Genomic DNA, 15,259 nt, shown 5'->3' with positions numbered 1-15,259 from the left:
TCCATTTTGGAAGAAGAGGAAAAGACTTTGATACAAACTAATAGCAGGCTTGTATAAGAGAGAAAGAACATACCTTTAAAAAGATGTGAGAAGATAAAAAGCAGGAAGTCAACCTTCCCAGGACAGAAGTCTAAATCAGAGTTGAGCTGCTTTTCCCCAAACTGACTTGAACTTATTAATGTCTTGAATATGAACACTGGCACTTGGAAATTTCAGAATAGCTCATCAATTTTTAGTACTTGTGCTTGAGGCCAGAAATGGAACAAGAACAAAAATAGAGCAGGTGTGCGTGCTTTTTATATGTTTCCACCAATTGAAAATGAACCCAAAGTGAAAAACTACTTATCTGAACCCTGAATCATTTCCCATGTCAGTACCATCACCTCCTATTTACATCTCTCAAAGCATTTACATACTTATCCTAGTGTTGTGGGAAGAAGTATGCACACAATCCAAGAAGAACCTGTGCTCAGTTCTGAAACTGTGCTGCTATTAAGGAAAGCTGGAGCTGCTAAAGTTCATGCTACCTTTAAAAGTATTTTTAAATGTTATCAAAATAATCATGCACATAACTTAAAATAGGACAAAATGTACCTGGGAAGTTTTAACTTGAAAATTACTGTGTTAACTTTTTCATTTAAACATTATTTTAACTTTTTAGTTGTGTTTATGAAAGTTATACTTGAGACATAGTTGAAGGAATCAAATGACACTATGGGGAGAGGGGAGTTTCTTATGAAAAACAGCAGTTCCCTGGGCCCCTCACCCCTGATTCTTCGCCTTCCAAAGACAACAACTTGCATCTCCTTTAGGTAATAATTTCAGAATTTGCCTCCATATCTCTAATTAACATTTGTATTATTTTTATTCTTCCATTTTTAATTTCCTCCTAAAGAAGATGCAATTTAGCACCTTTTCCTACTCCTCCTCCTGCCACACGCTCACACCTTTGTCCCTTTGCTCACCACTAATGCAGATAAATGGGGAAGATCAATAATCACGATTTTTGATATTATGACTATATAAGGAACATCCACAGGTGAGGTATGAAGTGAACTATATTCTTTTCCTGCTATCATTTTGTTTTCTCTGGAGCTACTAATTATATTACTATGTCATCATTTGCTTAGCATTCTATATATTTATCTCTAATTCAAGCCCTAATTCTTGGACAATTTTCTAAATCTCCTCTCAAGATAGACATGTCAAGTTTCTATCAGTTTTTTCCTTCTGAAGAAGTCTCTCTTAGACTCTCTGATCTACTCTAATCCATACTGCATCCTCACTCCCAGGAAACCAAAGATACTCCCAGAATTAACAGTAAATTGTTTTGGGGTGGAATTGCATAGAAGGTGAAAGAAATGGTGTCTTCCCCCTTCCTGACACATGCTAAATGGCCATGTAAAATGGAAACTTCAGTGTTACTGGGAGACAGTTCATCCAAACCAGCTAAGTTTCTGTGAAGCACATGGGCAGGGCCCACCCTGACATACTACAGGCAATGAAGCATAAATTATTGCCTCTGACCCCATCCAGATCTAAACTCATAGCCCAATGTCTGGTCAGCCTGTTTGGCTTTTGACTAAATCACAAAGGGGGTCTTGTTAACACAGAAAAAGTAGATAACAGACCACCAATTTCTACTCTCTGATGACCATACAATTACCACAAAAAGCAAAAGACAGTGCTTTTAGTCCATATCAGGATTTGGATTTTCCCACCAAAACTTAAAATGACTATGCTCTTTTTTATATAACACTGAATGATTGTTACCCAGATTAAGACTGGAGATATACAATAAGTGAAATAATATAAAATTGCAACTTTTTTAAATTAATAAAAGTTTTAAAATTTTAGGTTTATAGAAAAATTTAACATAAAGTACAGAGAATTCTCATACATATCCTCTCTCCATAAGTCCCCACTCTCTACACATAGTTTTCCTACTATTAACATCTTGCCTTAAATGGATTAAAGGCCTAAATCTAAGGCCAGACATCATCAAACTCTTAGAGGAAAACATAGGCAGAACACTCTATGACATAAAGCACAGCAAGATCCTTTTTGACCCACCTCCTAGAGAAATGGAAATAAAAACAAAAATAAACAAATGAGACCTAATGAAACTTAAAAGCTTTTGTACAGCAAAGGAAACCATAAACAAGACGAAAAGACATCCCTCAGAATGGGAGAAAATATTTGCAAACGAATCAACGGACAAAGGATTAATCTCCAAAATATATAAACAGCTCATGCAGCTCAATATCAAAAAAACAAACAACCCAATCCAAAAATGGGCAGAAGACCTAAATAGACATTTCTCCAAAGAAGACATACAGATTGTCAACAAACACATGAAAGAATGTTCAACATCATTAATCATTAGAGAAATGCAAATCAAAACTACAATGAGATATCATTTCACACCGGTCAGAATGGCAATCATCAAAAAATCTACAAACAATAAATGCTGGAGAGGGTGTGCAGAAAAGGGAACCCTCTTGCATTGTTGGTGGGAATGTAAATTGATACATCCACTACAAAGAACAGTATGGAGATTCCTTAAAAAACTAAAAATAGAACTACCATACGACCCAGCAATCCCACTACTGGGCATATACCCTGAGAAAACCATAATTCAAAAAGAGTCATATACCAAAATGTTCACTGCAGCTCTATTTACAATAGCCAGGGCATGGAAGCAACCTAAGTGTCCACTCACGAAGAAGATGTGGCACATATATACAATGGAATATTACTCAGCCATAAAAAGGAATGAAACTGAGTTATTTGTAGTGAGGTGGATGGACCTAGAGACTATCATACAGAGTGAAGTAAGTCAGAAAAACAAATATCATATGCTAACACATACATATGGAATCTAAAAAAAAAAAAAGAAAAGAAAAGAAAATGGTCAGAAGAACCTAGGGGCAAGACGGGAATAAAGATGCAGACCTACTAGAGAATGGACTTGAGGTTATGGGGAGGGGGAAGGGTAAGCTGTGACAAAGCGAGAGAGTGGCATGGACATATATACACTACCAAACGTAAGGCAGATAGCTAGTGGGAAGCAGCCGCATAGCAGAGAGAGATCAGCTCGGTGCTTTGTGACCACCTAGAGGGGTGGGATAGGGAGGGTGGGAGGGAGGGAGATGCAACAGGGAAGAGGTATGGGGACATATGTACTGATTCACTTTGTTATAAAGCAGGAACTGACACACCATTGTAAAGCAATTATACTCTATTAGAGTAATAAAGATGTTTAAAAAAAAGAAATAAAGGACTGTAAAACAATAAATCTTGCCTTAATGTACATTTGTTGCAATTGATGAACCAATACTGATAACTTATTATTAACTGAAGTCCATAGTTTACATTAGGGTTCATTCTTTATTGCTGTAATTCTATGGGTTTTGGTAAATATATGCCATATTATCCACTATTAGAGTATCATATAGAACAGTTTCACTACTCTAAAAATTCCCTGTGCTCCACCTATTCATCCTTCTCTTCCTGCCTCCTTCTCAACCACTGCTAACCACTGATCTTTTTACTATCTCTATAGTTTTGCCTTTTGGCCCAGAACGTTATTTCTTTAGTATTCCCCTTGAAAAGAAGTTGGCCTTATTTTCCTTTTCATTGGTGCTCCAGTGATGCTTGACACAGGGGACAACTGATTCCTGCACACTAAAGTCCCAGGATGCTAGAGCCAAGAGTCAGAAAGAAAGAAAATTAATTTGGGAGTAATTTAGAAATTTAAATACACAGTTTGGTAAGACAATATATATAATGGAAAATCAAAGCTTAGTAAACAAAGAAAAAACTATAGCCCCAAATAAGGGAAAATTTACATTAATAAACTATCATTTTAAGCAATATTTTAAAAGTGGTAAGTCAGGCATAGAAACATTAATTCATTAATATTGACAAAAAAGTAAATGTTCTATCACTAAAGGCCTGTAGGTCTTTGTTGTCATGCTCTAGCCCCTAGATCATATGAAACAGTATATTATGCAGTCCCAACGCCCAAATTTAGTTTCTAGAAGCTGATTCTGTTTCTGGGACAGAAGAACTTAGAGTGGGGCGGGCTCATCTAGTTAACAGGCGGCAAGGATACTTCCAAAGCTTTGTGGTGGTGGTTACAAGGAGCTAGCTTGAAGGGATTCTCATCGGCCAGAAGGTGAGGAGTGTGAATGTGAATCAAAAAGAAAGTGTTTATAACTAGAGACTGGAACTATTTGAGTCTCAGAAAGACTATGAGTATATGATGACATTCGAAAGGGAGAACCAATGGAAACTGGTAGATAAATGTACAGGTGACCCCTTATAAACTTGAAAAGAAAACCCATAGCAGTTGGAGGTACTACCATGCACCGAGAATCGACATGTCTGCAGAGATTTGCTCGGGTGGCAGCATGCAGATGGTCAGGGTAAGCTATTTTGGAATGGTGTTGTAGGCTGTATAAAAGCAGTTAGGACAGAGCAAAAATTCTACCATTTCTTTTCTCAGATGAGGCAGGACTCTACTGTGCATGGACACTGGCATCTGGGCATTCCACTAAGGAACTTGAGGCTGGGGAAGAATCATGCTAAGATACATAGTGGCCCTGCCCATCGTGACCACTCAACTACCAATAACAACATTCTGGGTTCTTGGGTAACCAAATGAGGAACTAACAATGTGCATGAGTGTGTGTGAGAAAGATCACTTGCCAACCCATAACTGCCCTGAAATGCTGCATGATGAGATATCACTTTATATACAAAACAGTTTACAAGGATAGATACCAAAATGTTAACAGTGATTTCATCTGGACAATTGGGTTTAACGTGAATTTCACTCTCTTATTTACAAAAATAATATTAGGAAAAAGTCACTTTTACTTTGAAAATTAAAAGATTAAACTTTCCATAAAGTTGTGTAAATAAAATAACAGAATTAGTTGTTCAAGAGCTACAGAATTCCATTCTGACATTTTGATACAGAAGTGCTAAACTGCTGAGGTTACACCAATAAGTATCATAAGTGCAAAAAGAGGGACTCTGAATCCTAGCTCCAATAATGTATGAACTTGGGGCATGTTGTAACTCCCCTGAGCCTCAATTTCTTCATATGTAAAATGGAGAAAAGACTACCTACTTTATGATTGTTGTGAGCATTGAAGATACGTTGATGGCATGCCTGGTCTACACATCTCGTAAGCATATACACTATAATTGCCCCATTCATAAAACACTTCACAGTAGTAAGAAACGGGGAATATGAATACATTGCTGTATTTGCTTGAATTTGCAAAAAGAAACCCTAGGAGGGTACGTATGTAGGAAATGGTATAGCTTCTTGGCCTGGGGAGATGAGGAAAAACTGGGATGAATGAGAGAATACAGAAGTGAGACTTTTTACTGTACCTCTTTGTTTTAATTGGTTTCATAGTAAATTTAAAATTTCTACTCCAAACTCTATCCATCAGGGCTAAACATTTTGCATGATACTCAGTCATTTCTCATGTTTTTGATAATAAATCACTCATAGATTCAGTTCCACATCCATGCCTTCATTTTCTGTGACTTTATATAACTGCCAATTAGCAACACAAAACAAAACGTAATTCTGCCTGTTTGCATCAGACTTTCAACTTCCCAGCAAAACCCAGCTCTGTGTTCTTGTATCACAACCACAGCCGTAAGCAAATCACAGATACACTGATTTTAGGTATCTGCATAATTTGTTACTGCTTCAGATTCTTCCTTCATTTTTTTTAATGAATTCTAAGGGAAATATATTTGGCAAACTGGATTTCTTTGGTAATACCAAATGACCTACCCCAGAAATCTTCAGCCAAAATAAACAATCATTGACTACATTTCTAATATTAATTTCAATCTCTACTAATGCCAATTATTCTACTACCTTGCTGAGAAATTCTCATGTTGAGAATCAAAAAAGCCAGTGTAGAAAATGAGCTAATAATGCTTTGATGCATTACAGTAGGAAGGCTATTAATGGGTAGAAGAAGGAATATAGGTGAGAGTGATTTTAGTTTGTCTTCTGTCTTGGTGTTAAAAGTTCCTGCTCAAGGAATCTAGAGAAAAAATTACTACTTGTGATAAGTTCTTTATATTCAAAATTTGACACATTACAAGGTTTGTTAATGCCATTGTTCATACAGACCCCAAATCCTTCTGCTTTCTTTTCTCTCTTGCGGGAAAAGTTTCTCTAAAAAGTTTTGAGACTCAGTTGAACTGCGTACGTCTGTGCTTTTTTTTTCAGCTCTGATAATTCAGGAAATGAAAATGTAAGCTATTTATTCATGCTCAAAATGAAGATGTACTATAACTGGAGAACCAGGAAAAACACTAACCTAGTTAAAATACATGCCTTTTATTAGGGGAGGAGCAAGAGTGAAAAAAATAGTTTAAAGTTATGTTTTCAGTACTTCTGGCTTCATTTTCAGACATGCTCGTACCAAAATTTGATGATCTTAGAATATGCCAATTTAGGGAAGGAAACAGAGATTCGACAGTCTCAGGGATTCTTGTATAGGATCTATAATTACAGTATTGTTGCCTGCCTAGTAGCAGGACAACATGTAGCTTGACTAAAGTGACAGGCTAAGCTGTAAAAAGTCAATCCCGAAATTGGGGCCTTTCAATTCCAGTTGAAATTAACCAAATCAAAGGTGTATATGGCATAAAAACTGTTTTCACACCTCTAAGCATATCAGTCTTTTCCTTTATGAAAAGACAACCTCTTTCTTCCAGTGCACTTATAAAATTTCCATTAGGATGGAAAAACAGAATCCCAATTGATGTTTTAATTAGAATGCTGAACAGGAATTCATCAACCTTCACTACATGGTACCTTACAAGAGACACTATCCAAATGCATTTTCTGAGTTCCTCACTTTTCACTTGGATGCAAATGGCTTCCAAATGTTCTCACTCACATTCTGTCTTTGGTGAGAGTCGTTTGTACCCTCATCCTATCCCCATGCCAACTATCTTGCTCCCATTTCAGAGCATTGTACAGTATTTACCTTCTGCCTAGAACACTCTTTCCTGGATCAGCACATGCCAGCTTTCCTATCACTCAGGTTTCAATTCAAAGAGAGGCCTTCCCTTCATGCCACCAGACTCTATATTATCTTCAAATAGCACTTACAGTGTCTGAAATTCTTATTTATGCACTTATTTATATGTTGATTTGTTTCTTTCCAACTATAATCTTAGTTCATCAAGGCCAGGACATCTGTCTTTGTTTACCACTATTGCTTGTGCTTAAAATAGCACCTGGTCCATTATAAACTCATAAGTGATTGTAAACTCCTTAACAACAAGAATACAGTCTTCTACGCTCAAAAATGCTATGGATAGAGTAGCTAACCAAAAGTTATTCATTCTCAAAGGATTATACCACTACCCTTAAATATGAACAAATGAAACTAATCACTCAAATCCAGTCTAAAACCAAATTTAAAACCAAAATTTTTCAAAAAATTTTTTGAAACTTTGTGACCTTATTTTGCTAATTGCCATAGAATCTGATTTTAAGTCCATAATAAACTGTGCAGTTGAACTGTAAGTCATCAAAGTTTGAATCTACTTGATAAGGTTATGGGAAGGAGGATATTTTAACTCCTTCACAGTACTATGATAATTTAGTTTAATAATGTAACTATTATTACTAATTTAACAGAAAGAATTAAGGCATATTTAAGAAGGCTCTTGTACCAAAACGTGTCTTCAAAATAGGAAAAAATAGTTTATTATATTGTCAGGAAAAGAGACAAAGAAAAAAATAACTAATAGAAATACGGAAGAACCTGACTAAAATGACAAAATACTTTTAGCTATTTAGTTATATCAGGTATATAGGTACATTAGATATAAATATAATAGGCATAAAAGAGTTGTTTTGTAGGTAAATAGCAGTTTAAAATCAATAATTACATGTGGTTAAACTTTCCACATACTCAAGATTTCCTAAATGCTAAACGTTGTAATGGCAATCAACGCATTGTATCATTTAATGCTCCCAAAAAACCTATGAGCATTATCCCTATTTTATAGTTGAAGAAACAGGCTTAGAGAAAGTAATCAAACTCTCCAAGGTCTAAGAGTTAGCCAGTGCCAAAGCAAGGATTCAAACCTGAATCTCTCAATCTCCACAGTCCATTTCATTCTATATTACCTTACACTGTGTAAGCATATGTTTTTTGTTTGTTTTTATTGAAGTATCATTGATGACTTATATTAGTTTCAGGTGTACAACATAGTAATTTGATATTTTTATAGATTATACTCCATACAAAGTTATTATAAAATAATGATTATACTCCATGTGCTGTACATTCTATCCTTGTAAAATTTATTTTAAACGTAGTGGTTTGTACCTCTTAATCCCCTTCACCTATTTTGTCCCTGCCCCACTCCTCTCTCCTCTGGTAACCACTAGATTGTTCTCTATATCTATGAGTCTATTTCTGTCTTGTTATATTTGTATGTTTGTTTTACTTTTCAGATTCCACATATAAGTGAAAACATACAGCATTTGTCTTTCTCTGACTTATTTCACTAAGCTTAATACCCTCAAGTCCATCTATGTTGTCACAAATGGCAAAATTCCATTCTTTTTTATGGCTGAGTAATATTCCACTATTTACAGTGGAATATTAGCCATTCATCTTCTTTATCCATTCATCCATTCATGAATATTTAGGTGGCTTCCATATCGTGGCTATTGTAAATAATGCTGCTATGAACATTGGGGTGCATATATCTTTTCAAATTTGTTTTTGTTTCCTTCAGATAAATACCGAGGAGTGGAACTGTTGAATTGTGTTGTAGTTCTATTTTTAACTTTTTGAGGAACTTCCATACTGTTTTCCATAGTGGCTGTACAAATTTACATTCCCACCAACAGTATACAAATGCTCCCTTTCATCCACATCCTCGCCAACATTTGTTATTTCTTGTCAATTTTTGACAATAGCTATTCTGACTGTTGTGAGGTGATATCTCATTGTGGTTCTGATGTGCATTTCCCTTATGACTAGTGATGCTGAGCATTTTTTAATGTACCTGTTGGCCATCTGTATGTGTTCTTTGGAAAAAGGCCTATCTGGAGAAAAAAGAATAAACCTGGAGGCCTCATGTTCCCTAACTTCAGACTATACTACAAAGCTAAATTAATTTAAACAGTATGGTACTGGCATAAAAACAGACACATAGATCAGTGAAACAGAATAGACAGCCCAGAAATAAACCCACACACATATGGTCAATTAACCTATGACAAAGGAGGCAAGAATATATAATGGAAAAAGATAGTCTCTTCAATAGATGGTGCTGGCAAAACTGGACAGTTACTTGTGAAAAACAAAATTAGAACATTTTCTCATACCATATACAAAAATAAACTCAAAATAGATTACATACCTAAATGTAAGACCTGAAACCATAAAACTCCTAAAAGAAAACATAGGCAGTATGCCCTTTGATATTGGTCTTAGCAATATTTTTTTGGATCTGTCTCCCCAGGCAGGGGAAACAAAAGCAAAAATAAACAAATGGAACTGAATCAAACTTAAAAGCTTTTGCACAGTGAAGGAAATCGTCACCAAAACGAAATGGCAACCTACTGAATGGGGGAAGATATTTGCAAATAATATGTCTGATAAGGGTAACTATCCAAAATATATTAAAAACTCATACAACTCAATATCCAAAAAACAAACAACCCAATTTTTTTAATGGGCAGAGGACCTGTAAGCATCTGTTTTTTAATTAATTACCAACATCTTTGCCTAAAAGTTCCTACATTCATTGCTGGCTGGATCTCCATGGTTAGATGCTTAAAACTCAGCATTATAATTAATCCTTTTTATATTACCATTAACAAATAAAATAGGAAAAGGGAATTGCCTCTTGAGATACATCAGGACGGTAGCCAAGCCATTTCTCAGACCAATATTTATGTTCCCATGAGGCCAAGGGCAAGCTTTGTTTTCATCTTTAAAAGTTTATTTTTCTGCTATTAATTTGGAGGATGCATGGAAAGCAAGTTTACAGGCTAAGTTAAATTGTGAAAAGAAAGATACTACGAGAAATAATGTACTTGGATTCAGATGAATCATTCAGGCTCTGGGACTAATGTACAGCAAATTGAGCTCAGTCCAGAGAAAATGTAAATAAAATGAGTTTAGGAGCAAATAATAGGATGTGGAAATACATATTAAATGGAACAATGCTTCAGGTTAATAGGAAGCTGTTTTAAGAATTAAGGCAGGGGCTTCCCTGGTGGCGCAGTGGTTGAGAGTCCGCCTGCCGATGCAGGGGACACGGGTTCGTGCCCCGGTCCGGGAAGATCCCACATGCCGCGGAGTGGCTAGGCCCGTGAGTCATGGCCGCTGAGCCTGCGCGTCTGGAGCCTGTGCTCCACAACAGGAGAGGCCACAACAGTGAGAGGCCCGCATACCGCAAAAAAAAAAAAAAAAGAATTAAGGCAGAAAAATTCTCATAGAATCCACTAGTCTGTACAACAGATAGCAAAACAAACAGATATGGTACATAAGGTGATGGCTATCTTGCTAGAGGCTTATTGGTCAAATAAAAAAAGAAAAATATTGACAATTTTTTGATATGGTGAAGGGAATTACAAATGTCATTCAGTAGGGATTTGCCTAACTTCCCACAAACATTTTCAAACATTATCAGAAAATTAAGTGCCCTCTAAGGCATGAGTGAGTAAGACAAGACAAGTCTGAACCTTGACTCTACCTTTAGTAGCTTTATGATGGAGGGAAGGCATCAACTTCTCTAAGGTTTCTGATCAAGTAAAATAGAGTTAATAGTAACCACCTCACAGAGTGTTTAAGAATAAATAAGACGGCATATGTGGGAAGAGTTTGTGATCTGTAAAGCATTATAAAAATGAAAATTAATAATATTAATAATAGTAAAAGTTAAAATAAAATCAAAAGGTAATATCCTACAGGAAGTGTTATGATCTCACTTATAGAAAATTAAAATATGTGTGTTTATAAGTACAAAAGATAATAGTACCATGACCAGTGAGGTGCAAGGTTGTGATTTTTAGGTGAAAAAAGCAAATTGCATTCAGCATGATTTTATTTCAATAACAACAAACAATGAATCTGTGCTTGTATGCTTACATATATTTGTAAAAAGGAGAAGATTATGGAATGAGTTATTTCAGGCTATCGGGGAGGGAGATAGAGAATTGTTCAATTTTCATATAATGCATAAACACATCTGCACACACACATAACTTTGTATCATTTGCATCCTTAACCACAAGCCCATATTATATTTGAAATTTGAGAAACAAAGGGAATTTTTTAAAATAACATTAGTAATACAAACCCTTGATAGCAATATTAATTAATATCCAAAAAAAGTCACCAAAGTGTGCAGCAGCATCCAAACTTATAGAATCACATATCTTATTAGAAGTGTTCTAGCTGATAATCCAACATACTTCAAGTCACCCTTGAACTATCAATCCAAACTAACAAAATGAGGCGGCTTCACAAAATCATCCGCATAATGTCAAAGAAAAAAGTACACTGTGGGATCTGAACCTAATCTGAGGGTCCAGAAGCTCTGGGGCATCTGAAACTCTGATGCAGTGATTCAAAGGAGGAGGGAGAGGGAGCGGTTATTAAGGACCTCAATGCATAACATGAAGCTCTTTAAATTTGGGAGCATCTAGGCCACCCAAGAGCTTGTACTACCTTAATGGCAAAGTGGTGCCATTATACTGTATTGATATGCTTAGTTTCAAGCCATTTCAGTTATATTTTCCACCTTCAGTCAGTAGGGGAAAATTAGTGGCCATGTCTTCTATTTCTTTAAAATCCCCTTCGAAAAGGCTCTAAAAGTGTAAAAACTCTATACAGGAATGTTGACTGGATATAAGCTTATGCTTAAGGGCTCTATGTCAGATAAATCCTAATGAGAATCAATAAATGAGCTTTAAAGAAGCCTGTTGAACTCTGCTTCTCTTTTGTAATCTTTTGGTTTTCATTCTCATGAAGGTCTAGTTCTGTGCAGAGAAATTACGATGTTTGCCAGAGCAGATGCTTATGTGACAAATCAAAGGAGTTGGGGATACTTAGGAAGGGGAGTGAAAATCTTTGTAAGCAAGGCAGTAGTTCTTCATTTTTGGTGACTTCTCCCAACTGTTCATAAGTTTTCTCCTGGTGTTTGGAGTGGTCCACTAGGCCATAGCCCTGCTCAGGGAGACAGCCTCCCCACAAAAGGAACATTTATTCAACTTCTGTAAGTAGAGAGTAAAGTGTTGTCACTTCATTAAAAATGTTTTCATTCCCTCCAGAAACACTTCTTTGAACTTAGGGACATCTTTATTCTCACCAAGGAGTCCTAAGGTACTTTACTTTAGTGGCAATTTGAGGATGATACCTAGCTAGGCCTTGGTTTTTCCAGCTGACCCTGTCACATCTTCAAAACAGCATTCCAAACCATAGAGGTATAGCTTTGAAAGAGGCCAAAGGCTTTGAAACTGATATTCTTCTGTCTAAATTGAGAGCGAAGCTGGTACAGAAAGGAGTACTCTTCTAATCTCTTTAAATAAATGATACAGAAGAGAATGAGTGTTAAACAAATGAGGACTCTGGCTCCTCCACAGAAAGACATGAACCCAGCAATGGTCCTTTGAACATGAAACGTCATCTGTAGGCTGCACAGAATATATTGTACTCTCTTCTAGCAATATTTACTGGGTTTAGCAGGCCTGAGATCCTCAGGATGAGGAAGGTCCAGCTTGGGGACACCTGAACAAACACATTTAAAGCCAGCCTTTCTTTCACCTTCAAGGTACAAGAACAGTACCAGAAATTCACAGGATTGTACTCAGAAAACCTAAAAGATATACAAAAGGAAAATTCAAAGGGGAGTAATTCTCCAAAGGTGGGCAAAGGAGAGAAAATAAATTAAGGTGATAGAGGAGCTGTGAATTCAATGAGTTGAGTAATTCTGAATCTAACTATTTCTCAGTAGTACCCAGTACTGGAAATGCTGGCTCCCCAGGGCCTTCTGCTCTTTGTTTCTGATGAGATATCAAGGAATACTACCATCTTCTCACAGACTTGAGGGCAGGAAAAAAAAAAAGTTCTAACAGAGGCAAAGTTGGAAGCAAACAAAAATTTTAACAAAAATTGAAATGCAGACAGATATTTGAATTTTGGTCCTTTTATAAATTTTTTAATAAAAATCTACTAATTAAAGAAGCTTTCTGAATCTCAAAAACTGGACTTTTACAGAAAATCCAAAGGAGCTTTCTAGAAAACTTTAAGATTTGTCAAAAGATGATGAAATGCAACTGGATGAGTTTGGAGAGGTGACAAGTTCAAAAGTTGAAGCAGTAATGAGCTTGACAGAATGCCAGGAGATGAAAGAGATTCTTTGGCGGTTTAGGGGGAAAAAAACAACCATTTTCCTTGGTACATAATATGTAGCATCTTTTTATACAGTTTACAAAGGAAAAAGTTCTTTAGTTCCTGGAGTAAAAGCTTGATATAAAGCCTAGTTGGCTGTTTCTTTGAAAAGCAACAATGATATCTAGTGTAATTAAGATAAGTACAAGAGAAATGGATACAAATTCTTAGCCATAACTTTAAGATACTATTTTCAGGAAAAATCTAGAAAATTAGGCATTTATGAATACATATTTCAACAATTTAGAGAAGCAACTTTTATCTGACTAAAGTTAGTTTTAATACAGTAAGATGTTAAGGTTTGAACAGTACCACCAATACATTTTTCAATGATGTATCAAACTGGGAAGAATTAAAACTTGAATCCAGCTCAGTGTCAAATCTTTTATATGAGAATGAGTCATTCAGAACTCCACTGAAAGTCTGCAGTAAGAGGGATCCTGGAGAGCAGGGCAGATTGTATGAAGGCTTAAGCTGTGGTTACTTTTGCTGTCAAGTTAACAATGCTGTATTAGTGCAACTACAATTTTAAACAAGTCTTTCAGACTAATAAATAGCAGCTCCTATGAATAATTAAGTTTCCTTCCCATCTGTGGAGTAAAACTATGTGTCACTATTGGATTAATAATTTCTTTTACACACATTACAGAGAAACTGGGAAAAGATAAGTGCCCACGCCATTTTTATTGATTGTACAGATAACTTGATTATCCTTGCCTCACTAAATTTCTGTGCTAGGTTGGAACTGTGATTACCTCACGTGAACCTAGAAAGCATTTTTTAGTAAAGACGTGTTTCTGGTGAAGTGGCTCTGAGAGGTTTACCATGGAATAAATCGACTTCAAAGAACTCTGGAAGATCATCTGTGACAGATCCAGGTTCTTTGTCCCCTACACCTTTTTTTTTTTTTTTTTTTGCTTTCTCAGCCTCCTTCTTGGTGGAAGGAGTCCTTTTTGACACAGTTACACCAGACTTGTGCTATGAGGGTTGCTCTATTAACACCAGAAAGACTGGTTTTATATAACAGATTCCACTCCAAAGAATCTGAAAAGTTTAAGCCAAATCCCAGGGAAGGCTGTGAGGTGCCGCCAACTCTGATTCCTCACTGCCTTCCAGAAGAGGTCCAGGAACAGTGGTTTCCCCAGCTCTGACCACATGGGGTGGCTAGAGGAGTGAAACAAGAAGGGAGCAAGGGAAGACGTCTAGAGGAGAAGGGGGCTAAAGCTGACTCAGGCTAAAAGAGCACAATGAGAATAGTAAAATATATATATATATACACATACATATATTTGCATCATACTCTGGACTCTGAGAATATCTGCAGTCAGCTACTAGTAAGACTGTATTTTTTCCTGGCAATGGACTATACATGCATGCCTCCTCAGACATTACAGACTATAACAAAGGGTTACATGTAGAATGTGAAATAAACTGCTAAATGTTCAGAAAACAAAATCTCCTATCTTACACATGGCAGTATTCTTGCTTCATTGCAATGTGGACTTTTAGAGGATTATTTAAATTAACAGTAACAGAAATATGGCTTCAAACCCTTCTTACCTCTAAAGGACCGACTGGACCCCCAAGTGTCCATATATTAAGAATAAGCTTAAATGGATAAGCCAAAATTATGGAAGAAGTAATCAAAGTTAGAAAACCAAATGAAGTCAACTATAAGATACTGATTTTCACTTTTCCTGTGTACTGTAGGAAATGTTGTGTACAGACAGGGACTCTTTATGAAGCATTTATGTGACTTGAGATTACTTTTATGCAGACTG

General features: G+C 36.2%; 1 long non-coding RNA gene across 1 annotated transcript in view; it reads right to left on the bottom strand.

Annotated features, from left to right (window-relative positions):
- Nucleotides 1–15,259, bottom strand: part of LOC307193136 — a 290,470-nt gene that overhangs the window by 237,006 nt on the left and 38,205 nt on the right. The gene's annotated exons all lie outside the window — the stretch shown is intronic.

This window comes from Stenella coeruleoalba (assembly GCF_951394435.1).
Source record: "Stenella coeruleoalba genome assembly, chromosome: 10".
NCBI lineage: Eukaryota > Metazoa > Chordata > Mammalia > Artiodactyla > Delphinidae > Stenella > Stenella coeruleoalba.
This window is presented reverse-complemented; position numbering and strand designations above follow the sequence as displayed.